This window comes from Panthera leo, chromosome D1 (genome assembly GCF_018350215.1).
Source record: "Panthera leo isolate Ple1 chromosome D1, P.leo_Ple1_pat1.1, whole genome shotgun sequence".
In the NCBI taxonomy this organism is placed as follows: domain Eukaryota; kingdom Metazoa; phylum Chordata; class Mammalia; order Carnivora; family Felidae; genus Panthera; species Panthera leo.
The window spans coordinates 9,616,758-9,628,805 of record NC_056688.1 but is presented as its reverse complement, the minus strand read 5'-3'; positions in this window follow the sequence as shown (position 1 = coordinate 9,628,805).

The window sequence follows — 12,048 nt, the reverse complement described above, 5'->3', positions numbered from 1 at the left end:
CGAGATTACTGGTGGTATGGGGCGCCTGGGTGGCTCCACTGGTTAGGCATCTGACCCTTGATTCCGGTTGAGGTCATGATCTCCTGGTTTGCAAGTTTGAGCCCTGTGTTGGGCTCTGTGCTGACAGTGGGGAGCCTGGTTGGGATTCTCTCTCTCCCTCTCTGGCTCTCTCGAAATAAACAAACATTAAAAAAAATAAAAATAAAATAAAATTAAAAAAAAAAAAAAGATTGCTGGTGTCCCTGTCTTCTCCAGTTCTGCCTTCTTCAGGCAGCCACTAACCTCATCTTGTTTAGGTGGTTAGCCAAATAACTACCATCACTGGTGGCCAATACACGAAGCGTGTCTCTTCTTCCATTGTTTCCCTTGTGATACAAACTGTAGGATCTCATTGTCACCCGGCATGGCAGGTCCTGTCCACTAGAAGCGCACATTCTATGGGGAAGGAAGTCACAAAGGCCATTTGACTGCAGCGTGGCAGGTGCCCTGAGGGTGGTCAGCAGAGGGATGTAAGACAACCTGAGTTGGCCTGGGGAGGTGACGGAAGGCTTCATGGAGGTGGCGGCTGAGCAGAAAGCCTCTTGCTCTAGGAAGGCAGAGACTTGGTCTTGCTCACTTTCCTTCACCCATGGAACCGGCACAGTGCTTTGCGCATAGTAAGCACTCACCTACTTACTTGTCCCCTGGATGGATGACACTCTCATAGTCCCTTCCGGCTTTACGATTCTGTGATTCTGTGACCTCCCTGTCACAGATGCTAGAAGGTACTACTGGCAGACAAGTGAAGATGAACACGTACAGGGTTTTGTAGCATGCAGAGTCACTTATGAACGATTAGACTCGAAGTGGGCGAGGAGAGCGTAATGAACTCCCCTCCTTAGCATTTCTGGGAGAATCCTCAGGCATAACAACGGGAACCCGGCCAGGGCACCTGCCCCACGTGCATGATCAGAGGCGACGCCTCGCTCTCCACAAAGCCAAGGTTGGTCAAGCTCCTCACAGCTGTTTCCCGGAGAGAGGAAAGCCCCTAAGTTCCCAGGCAGTGTAAACTGACCGTGTGTTTATAAAATACGAGCCGCGGCCCACGAACATGAAAAGGCCTCAGATGCACGACGCGGCAGCTGGCGCAGCAGGGATTCGAGACGCCTGGGTGCAGGGAGGAGAGCGTGGGAGAGAGAATGGTGGCTTGCCAAATCGGCGTGGCTCTCCTTTGGAGAACACCCAAACTGATCTAAAACCGAAGTTGAAAAAATAACAAACATACAAGACTTTTGAAAACAAATTGGGCCCAGACATCTTTTAAGGCTGATGGTTGACCCCTGGATGGACCACCCAGCACCCAAATCAGGGGCAGCGCATGCGCCCTGTCTGAGGGTTTCAAGAGCTTAGGCTAAAACCCTTTCCGCCCGGCTTTGCAACAGGGAACTTAAAGAGCCTCCTTGGGAGAGGTCAGGACAGTGTGGAGGGCTGTCCCCCTCCCTGTGCAGACAGCGCGCTGCCTTCAGATGAGCTGTTTTGTTTCACGCCCGCCCGAGCTGAGCTCACCTGGGAGATGACCTTGTGACAAGAATACCAAGCTGAGTCCAGATCAGCAAAGAGAGCACAGGAAGAGGAAGAGGAAGAGAGGCAGAGGCGGCCATGCGAAGCAGTGACTGGCAGAAAGCGAGTCAGAACGGCGGGTTAACATCATTTTTAACCCTTCAGGCAGAGTCAGTACAACTCCGACAATCAAGTTTGCCACCAAATTCTGTCCAAACCCTTGGGCTGCACCGGGCTTTGAGTCCCCTCCGGGTTAAGCTAACATACGGTAAACCTGGGCACTCCGGCCCCCTTCAAGAGCTCACGGGGACTAGGGAAATGCGGGGGCCCTGGCTTCCCTGAGAGCCTCCTCTGAGAGAGCTACTGTGGGCCCAGCGAGGCTACTCATCTGGGGGGAAACAATAATAATGATGATAAAAATAATAAGGATGACTGTTATTTATTGAGCATTTTATCTGCTCAGATAGATGTTGTGCTAGGCACAATGTCTCATGTAGTCCTACCAAGGATCATTATTGTTCCCTTTCTACATTTGAGAAAATGAGACCCAGAGAAGTCCAATGGCTTTCTTAAGGTCACCAAGTACATGGTGGGGCCAGAATACAAATCCAGGAGCTCTGACCCTAAAGCCTGTGCTCTTAATGGTCGTCCTGTCCTGCCATGGGGAAGTACCTTCTGTCCCTTCTGGTGGTTCCAGGCTGTACATGGGGGGAGGCTTGGATACTGAATTAGAGCCCAAGGCTTGCTCTGGATTTACTGCAAGGGCCCCAAATTATTCCATGGCACTGGCATGGCTCATAGCTTCTCAAATCTGTTCTTCTGACTTGACCTCAGGAAGCTAGTGTCCTCTGAGGCCTGGGGTATGTATGTATGGGGACCCCAAGTAAGGGGCACATATTATCTAGGATTAAATATAATGATATATCCAAGACGGGGCAAGAGAGAGAGAGACTCAGTTCTTTCCATCTAGGATCCAGGAAAAGAACGATGAAAGCCATATAGACTCGGTCTATACAACCTCATTCCCCCGACCAGGCTACACCATCAGCAATACCCCAGCGATCCCTCCCCCAAACCCTCCAGGCCCATCTCTTTTTAAAAATTTTTTTTTTTTAACGTTTATTTATTTTTGAGACAGAGAGAGACAGAGTGTGAACAGGGGAGGGGCAGAGAGAGGGGGAGACACAGAATCTGAAACAGGCTCCAGGCTCTGAGCTGTCAGCACAGAGCCTGACGCGGGGCCCGAACACACAGACCGTGAGATCATGACCTGAGCCGAAGTCGGACGCTTAACCGACTGAGCCACCCAGGCGCCCCAGGCCCATCTCTTAACAGCTGGACATTCTAGGGTGCCCAGAATGAAAAGTATCCTGAAGCTTAACATCAAAGGAGCTGCCACATTCCACTGTATTTTTAACCTTTGGGCCTCTGGCTCTTCTGTGTGTCCCCCAGCCCTACCCCTTCCCCTACCCTCAGCCCCCTGCGACTGCTACATCTGCCTCTTCCCCTCTGCAACCAGCCAGACTTCATCTTGGAGGCCAGATTTTCTTCCTTGTTTAATGTGGATGTGTCTCGGGAGTCTGTCGGGCTGGTCATTCAGAGAGGCCATTGCTAAGTCCTACGGGACCTTAAGCCATACTCGCCTCCTTTTCGAATACCTGCTATTTTGAACACCAGAGATCCAAAGGAATCCCAAACTCTCTCTCTCTGTCTCCCCCCACCTCTTTCTTTCCTCCCACCTCCCTGTCTCCTCCTGCCCTCTGACCTCTGGGACCTAAGGCCAGAAGGACATGATTCTTTTTAAAACAAAGAAGAGATGTCTAATTCTTTCTCCCTCTGTCCTTTCGAGCCCTCTCTGTGCAGTGCTATCTTTTTATGCTCACTTTCCCTGATTTCTCAGTGAACTTCAGCATCCTAGTGACTGGTGTGACCAGCGGCCAGCTTATAAGTAAAGGGAGTCTGAAGAGGAGTGGAGGGAAGGCTTCTGTTCTCTCCCGCTGGCAGGACACACGGAGGGTCAGGAACCTGGCCACAGGGTTTTAGTGAGGGGGGGCTAACTCCGCATTCCGCTCTGCAAGGCGGGGCTCTAGAGGCGTCAGCCCACGTAGGGCATCCTGCGACTGGCATCCCATTTGGGAGCCTGCTGGCACACAGGGCTTGTGCACATTGCCCTTTCTGCTCTTCAGCTGTTTCTCTGAGGATATGTGACTTTCCACTCTCCTGTCTCTCCAAGGCAGGCTGCTCCCTCTTCCCAGGCTCCTGGAAGACTTGCACACTTAGTTCTCCTTTAAGCACTCATATCCCCCCCGCCCCGCTCCCCCCCCCCCCCCCCTTAGGGCTGGGGAATGTGGCCTTCACTAGCAACCTCCAGTTGGAGTCTCCCTCTAAGGTGCTGAGCAGAGGAGAGAGGAGCTGCAGGCCCATGCAAATCACTTTTGCCCGGAGACCTTCCGAGAAGAAAGGGAAGCGCAGAGGCATTGATCTTGCTCTGTGTTTTTCTCTGCTGCTGCTTTCAAGTGACCCGGATCTCATTACAGATATTGAAATGGGGTGTGATTTGGGGGAGGCGGCTGAGAAATGGGAGCTTGGTTTCTGTGTTGCCTTTGAGGGTCGGTGGGAGAGAACCGCAAGCCTGTCCAGATCTTATCTCGTCAGGAAAGGGCAGGAAAACAACAGAGCAAACAGTCACTCACCCAACGTCTTCACACCAGACGCCCACGCCCACGTGTGGTGCCGCTGCCATTTCTCACAGAGGCAGAAGGGGAGGGCGAGGCAGGGCAGGGATTCCCTGAGCCCCGGTGGGGGAAGCACGGCCGTGATCAGAACCAGTCACCTCCGCCCCAGGTGCCGTCTCCACCGACCCGGGAGGGGCCGGGCTGCTTCCCTTCTCTGGAGCAGGCCCTCCATCACCAGGAGTGGGTCTGCCTCGTGCTCCGGGGAATCCAGTTAAATAGAAGACAGTCCTGCCCCACGTGGAACTTAATGAAACTCGAGCGGGGGCACCAAGTCCAGATCAAGGCGAGGTTACATAATGTACAGCACGTGCCCGCACATCACACCCAAGAACAGTTACAGGTGGTAAGTGACTAATTGGCAAATGAAAGACACGTTTGCTCTCGGTTTGCTCCCACACTGACATTTCACTGAATGACAGGACAGGACAGCACAGCTCCGCGGCTCGGGGAGCTGGGGGAGGGTGGGGGTGGGGGGTCCCAGAGCAGGGCCGCAAGGCTTGGCGGGGCCACCTCCGCACATGCCCCGCTGTGATGTCAGAGGGACTAATTGTCTAATTGTCTCAACTGGATTCAGAGCCACCTGGGCCGTGCTCTCGGAAGGCTCTGGTTCTATCTTCCTACCAGACACCGATCGTACCTGCTGGCATCTGCTCCCACTGCCAGAGCCTTCCTCCGCTGTTGGCGGCAGGCTTGGGGATGGACTCTGTCCTTTCAGATGGTGCCTGCGGCTGCCTCTGGGCTATTGTCCCGGCCATTCTTTTCCCAGGCTCTTTGTCAGGCTCCCGACTGGGGACCTTGTGCTCTGGAGGCAGTCCAACCCTGGTGTGAATCTCGGTCCCACCGTGACCTGTGGTGCACGTCACTTACCCTCTCCGAAAGGATTCGTTGTCTCATCCAAAATGTGGCAATTCTCCACGCATGGGATTTTATGACGGTTGTAGCAATAATGCTTGTGAAAGCTCTAGCATATTGTCAGACTTCAAAAATAGTGACTGTTCTGCCGTTTCATACCTACAGTAAAACCTTGGATTGCAAGGAACTTGTTCTGTGAGTGTTCCACGAGATGAACAAACATTTCTAATAAATTTTAACTTGATGGGGCGCCTGGGTGGCTCAGTCGGTCAAGAGTCTGACTTCAGGTCAGGTCGTGATCTTTCGTCTTGTGAGTTCAAGCCCTGTGTGGGGCTCTGTGCTGACAGCTTAGAGCCTGGGGCCTGCTTCAGATTCTGTCTCCCTCTCTCTGTCCCTCATCCCCTCATGCTCTCACTCTCTCTCTCTCAAAAATAAACATTAAAAAAATAAAGTTTAACTTGATAAATGAGCAATGTCTTGCAAAATGAGTAGTACGTGGAGTGCCTGGGGTGGCTTAGTCGGTTAAGCACCTGCTTCAGCTCCGGTCATGATCTGACAGTTCCTGGGTTCAAGCCCCGCCTTGGGCTCTGTGCTGACAGCTTAGAGCCTGGGGCCTGCTTCTGATTCTGTGTCTCCCTCTCTCTCCGCTCCTCCCCTGCTCGTGCTCTCTCCGTCGCTCTAAAAAAGAAATAAACATTAAAAAAAATATATGAGTGCTACATGCTGTTGAATGTCACATGATCACAACGGAGCCCATGGTTTTCGAAATTTGCTTTGATGTACGAGTTCTTTGGATTACAAGCATGTTTCCTGAACAAATTATGCTCGATATAATCACTTTCTCCTTGGTGTCACTATAGTATATTATAATAATAATATCTAGTTCCTTTAATAGAAGTAAATATAATAATATGCTATATGTAGGCCATGTGCTATTTATGTTATATACTTATGGAGTGTAACTAGATAGTATATGTTCTCTAGTCTATATGTAGTATATACTATGGATTTACTATATGTTTAATGGTAGGCAAATAAATGATATAATATGATAATAATAGTATTAATAGTAATAATTATAACAACTAACTTCTTAAATCCTCATCATGTGCAGACACCATATATTATTACAACGTGCACTTTGTATCCATCCCTGGGCTCTGGGTCTCCATTGCCCGTGGCAGGTGCATTTTTGTAACCTTCCAGCGTCTTGCGCCAGTTTGGCAGTGGTCTCGGAGTGCCTGTACAAGCAGAGGCCTTCTGCGAATGTGCCCTCCGTAGCTAAGAGCTCAAAAGGGAGGACACTGGCTTCCTGGTACCCAGGTGCCCAAAGCCCAAGCCTCCTGCTCATTTGGAGCCCAACTAAACAGGCTCTCTCTGAGCCTGGCAAAAGATGGCAGATTTTTCTGCCCCAGGGAAGATCACTTAGAGTATACAGGCATGGTGTAATGAGACAAAATGACCACCAAGCCAATTAGAATAAGAAAGGTAGATGTTCACTTTGCAGTTAGGGACTCTATTAGAAAAGTCAGTAGAGGTGAGGTGTTGGGCACAAGCATGGGTTTAATCATGTGGTGGGCAAACAATAGAGAGAGAGGATCCTTGGGATGCCAGCCGAGGACACAGCCTGTTTGGGAAACAGCCTGTTCTGAGCCATCTGCCCCTGCCCCGCTCTAGTCAGGATGGGGCCCGATTGTCACCTGAAGGTTATTAACTGCACCGTCGTTGAGAGACAAGAATGGTGCAGTGAAATGAGCACAGATGGTTAACACTTACATCTTCTGATCTTAAATTTCCTCTTATCTACAGTGAGGATAACAGTAGAATGTGTCTCATGGGTTTGTTGGGAGAAAGTGAAACATCATATGTTGTGACAGTGGTGAAGATACCTTAGATCTGCAAATGCTTTAATAATGATGATAATAAATAAAAATAATAGCAGTAATAGCATCTAACCTACATACAGCACTTGCTATATGCCAGGAACTCTCCTTTTTTTTTTTTTTTTTTTTTACATTTTTAAAAATGTTTATTTATTTTTGAGAGAGAGAGAGACTGAATGTGAGTGGGGGAGGGACAGAGAGAGGGGGACATTGAACTCAAAGCGGGCTCCAGGCTCTAAGCTGTCAGCACGGAGCCCGATGCGCGGCTCGAACCCACAAACCGTGAGATCATGACTGGAGCCGAAGTCGGAGCTTAGCTGAGTGAGCCACCAGGGTGCCCCCAGGAACGTTCCTAAGTGCTTTATATATATTTAGCTCACAACAGTCTTATGAGACAAGTAGGAGTATTGTATGCATTTTAAAGATGAAAAACTGAGGCACAGAGAAGTTAAAGAAGTTGTCCAAAGTCACACAGCTAACAAGGAGCACAACTGGCATCTGAATGCAGATCGGCTCCAGATCTGTGCTCTTAACAGCCGAGCGGTTAAGGCGAATGGGAGCATGTGCACCGGTAAAGCCTGCCTCCATCCACGATCTCAGGCAATCCTCCCTGCTCCCTGAACAGGGAAAGTCTTGGGCACAGAGGAGATTGGGCCATTCTTCACAATGAGCAAAATCTACTTCTTGGAGAACTGTCTTGAGTCTCTTCAGAGACCCAACCTGGCAAAGCTTGACCGGTGCTTGCAGAAAAAAATCAAGAGAGTCATGTTTGTTCTTGTAGGGAGGCCAGATAATCTCACCCAACTGTCCGGGTTCTCACTGTTCCGACACCTCAGCGTCCATCAGAGTCCCCGGGGGCTGACTCTGGCAGCAAGGGAGGTGCTCAATTAAGCACATCACCCAAATTCATTAGGCACCTACATCACGCCCACACTGTGCAGGGACAAGGGGGCATGATGCATAAAAGAAACAAGATTCTTTATGGTCTCCATTCACAAAAAGTTAGAAGTCTGTTCGGAAAGATCAGACAGATGAGACAACAGATTAAGATGACAAAACAATACCGTTAGGTAACAGTGTGATGTAACACAAAATTGTTCAGTATTGCCAACAAAACAGTGGGAGGTGAATGGAACATGTCACGAATTGTGTGACCTTCATGCCCTAGTTCTTTTTTTTTTTTTTTCCCTCAAAGTTCTAAGTTTTTTAGGGACATTGTACCCAGCATGGGTAACCTGTCTTTGCTTCTCAGAGAAGAAAATTCCACGCAAAGAACATTTTTCACCCAGCAGCTCACACCATGTTCATCAAGATGTGACTCTGTCCTTTCCTATGATTTTTTTCAACAGAGGTGCTAGAGAAGGCAGTTTGACTGTTATCCCTGAAGAATACCTGTCCTAAAGATGTGAACAGAGGGGACTTGAGGCCAAGGGATTAAGTCTGTCGATGCCCTGCCCTCTACTCCTTTCTTGGTGTGCTCTTACCTCCGCAGGGACCTTGGAAAGCTTCCTACTCTGGGAATGTAGGGTGTCCCATCTAGGGCACCATCTTGAATCTTTGGTGGGCTGCAGCCCCTTCCCTTAGCTGGGCGACTTTGGGCAAGCTGCTTAATCTCTTTCGGCTTTTGTTTTTCTCGTCTGTAAGATGGATATATAAAAGTGAATGTGAGGAGGAAATGGAACAATTACTGCAGCGTGCTCATCAGAGTGACTGGCACATTACATGTTTTTCAAAGGGGTGTCTTTCTGTCATTATCAGCTCTACTGCCCATACCCCCACATCACTATCACCACCACAATCTTCACCGTCATCACTAACGATATCATCGCTATCACTGCCATCATCATCTTCATCTAAGCAAGACCTCCCGTGACTCATTCCTGTAGGATCTTTTTTTTTTTTTTTTTAAGTTTACCTATTTATTTTGAGAGAGAGAGAGAGAGAGAGAGAGAGAGAGAGAGAGAGATTGGGAGCAGGGTAGAGGCAGAGAGAGAGAATCCCAAGATGGCTCCATACAGTCAGTGTAGAGCCCGATATGGGACTTGAACTCACGAACTGTAAGATCATGCCCTGAGCCGGGATCAAGAGTCAGAGGCTTAACTGACTGACCACCCGGGTGCCCCATCCTGTAGGACCTTTTTAACTGACTGGCTGGCTACTCTGATAAATATCATGTTCTCCTGATGTGACAGTGGCTGGTCACCCCGCTCAGGTAATATCTCTGCGAGTTTTCAGAGGCAAGCAAGTGACTTGCGGGAAATGAATGCTGACAATTTTAGTCCCTGTGGTCGAGCAGAAAGGGCGTTAGTTTTAGTTGGATGGTCTTTTGGATGTCCCTCGAATCACCCCCTCTGCAGCTATTAGGTCTGTCCCACAGAAAAATTCTCTCACTGAGTTCTTCTCATTTCCCCATGAATAACAGCGGCGACGATGCAAGTGAAGGAGACCTTAGCCCACTAAAATCATTTCCCTTTTCCCCATTAATTATAATGTCATGGGAAAGAGAAGATGCTTCATTTCAATTTTAGTCTCTAATAATGGGAGCGCCTGGAGGAGGACAACAGAAATGTTTGAGGTTGGGATTCTGAAGCCTAAAAAGCCGAGTTAATTACCTTCGGCTTCCCAGACAGATTTCTGTGTACACAATTGTGTTTCATCTTTGTGACCCGCGGCTATACTTTGAGGGTTTCTGAAGTAGAGAAATTACTCAGGCTGTGTCCAGAGCCCTGCCCTCATTAAGAGTTGTAAGAAGATGGACATAAATACCACGTGGGACCCCCATAAGAGAAGCCCTTCTCTGGAGAGATGTTTATTTGGCGGTTCACAAGGGTAAAGGGATTCTGAGGGAAATTTTGGCTTGGGTCGGGGCGGGGGGCTCTGCTGAGAAGTTCCACTCTGCAAAGGGGGTGTTCAGTTCCGTTGAATTTCTTCACCAAGTCAACACAGGTTGCAATGTGGAAATGAGCGTGTGGAGACATTTCCGATGTGGTATTTCTTTCTTTCTTTCTTTTTTTGCCTTTGGATAACAACACAGTCAGACCTTTGTGCACAATGTGGATTCTGAAAGGCCGTGGAAGGCAGAGTGGGAGGACCTCGGAGGTATCTCGGGGGAACATTTAGCAGAAACACAGCACGCGCCAACTTGCCTCAAGGCTGAGGAGACTGAGGGCTTCTCTGCCGCGGCCCCTCTTCCTACACGCTCACCCAAAAGGAACTGGAAGGCATCCCCTTGGCTGGTACATGAGGCTTGAGCCATTCATCCACTGAACAAATATTTATTGAGTGTGAGTTAATGCCAAACCTATTCTAGGTGCAGGATACAGCAGGGAACAAAAGTAGGCAAAAATCCCTAGTGATACAAATTTCACTTTTCCTCGGATTGGCTTCACATTGTTATCTTGCTCTCTTTGATTTTATATCTATATCTATCTATCTATCTATCTATCGGCACCTGTATTTTTTATACATGTATGTATATCTGTAGGTTTTATATGCAGATCTTAAATTTATCAGATTTATATATAATACATAATAAAAATGTAAATATACATATCATTAAGTAAAACAATATATAAATACGCCTTCTTAGATTGTATGTTCCAAGAATTCAAGGGTTGAGCTTATCCAACTATCTTTGTACAGAATCCAGAATATCATCATTCATTACTCTTTCATCCATCCACTCAACACTTACTCTCTGAGCGTCTACTTTGAGGGAGGTGATGGCGATACTGTGATGAACAAGACCTAAAATCTCTCACGCAAATTATGGCGTAATTTAGCAAATATCGAGACGAAGATAGTGAGGCCATGGTTTTTTTGACATTTAATCCAGGCTTACTGATGTACAATTCTTAAATCTTACATCTGAAAAGATTTACCTCATATCTAAAGAATAATGCCATATTAATTGCCAGTTGACACATTTTCAGCAATGATGACTTGGCACGTACCACGTAGAGCCTTTTTTAAAAAAGCTTTTTAAGATAATTTTCGTTTTATAGAAGGGTTGCAGAAAAAACGGACAGAGAACTCCTGGGTACCCTTCACTCAGCTTACCCTGATGTTAATTAAGCTCTTCTATAACTGTGGTACATGGATCCAAACTAAGAAATTGACATTGGTATAATACTATTAACTAGATTATACAGACTTTATTAGAATTTCTCCAGTTTTTCATTGATTTTTTTTTTCTTTTCCAGGATCCAACCCAGGATGCCCTTTTTCATTTAGACATCGTATCTCAGGAAACCTTGGGGACTCATTCATACTGGCATGTAACTGACTGATTCCACTTCAAAGGGTTAAGCCTTTAGAAGGACCATTACCTTTCAATGCAGATGAACACATATATGGTTCTCAGTCCTGGTCATGCATTGGCATCACTTGTGGCACATTTGTGATACAGCTCAGGCCTCACTTAAGCTCCGTAACGTCAAAAGCCTCCTCAGGTGTTGCCATGCACAACCAGGGCTGAGACCATTCCTCGTTTAAGCAGAGGTTTTTAGTGTGTGGTCCCTGAATCAGCAGCATGAGCATCGCCTGCAGACTTAGGAATGCAAATTTTGGGGCCTGAATCAGACCTCCTGAATCAGAAAATCTGGGGGTGTGTCCCCACGATCTGTTTTATTAAGTCTGACTCAGATGCATGGTAAGGTTTGAGAACCATTGCCTTGAGCAAAAGGACCGAGGTCTAACCAGTACATTTCAGCCAGGAGTGGAGAACAACGGACGGAGGGCACTGGCTCCCCCGGAAAACACATTCCATAAATGGTCGTCTGGTCTATGTACACAGAAAGCCATCTCTGGTTCCTTGTATGTCGACTGAGGCTGTCTCACATTTGCAGACCATCAGCGGTGTTAGAACCTTTTCTTCCAGGAAGGACAGCTTTGCTTCAAGTGGCAACAGTATACTGGGTAATAGAATTAACTGGCGCTGTTTATGTTGGTGATCACGACTCCCCCCTTCCTTCCTCTTGTGTCCCACAAGCCACAGACCACAAGTGAGGCTGGTGGACAGGGCTGAGGCAGAGAATAAG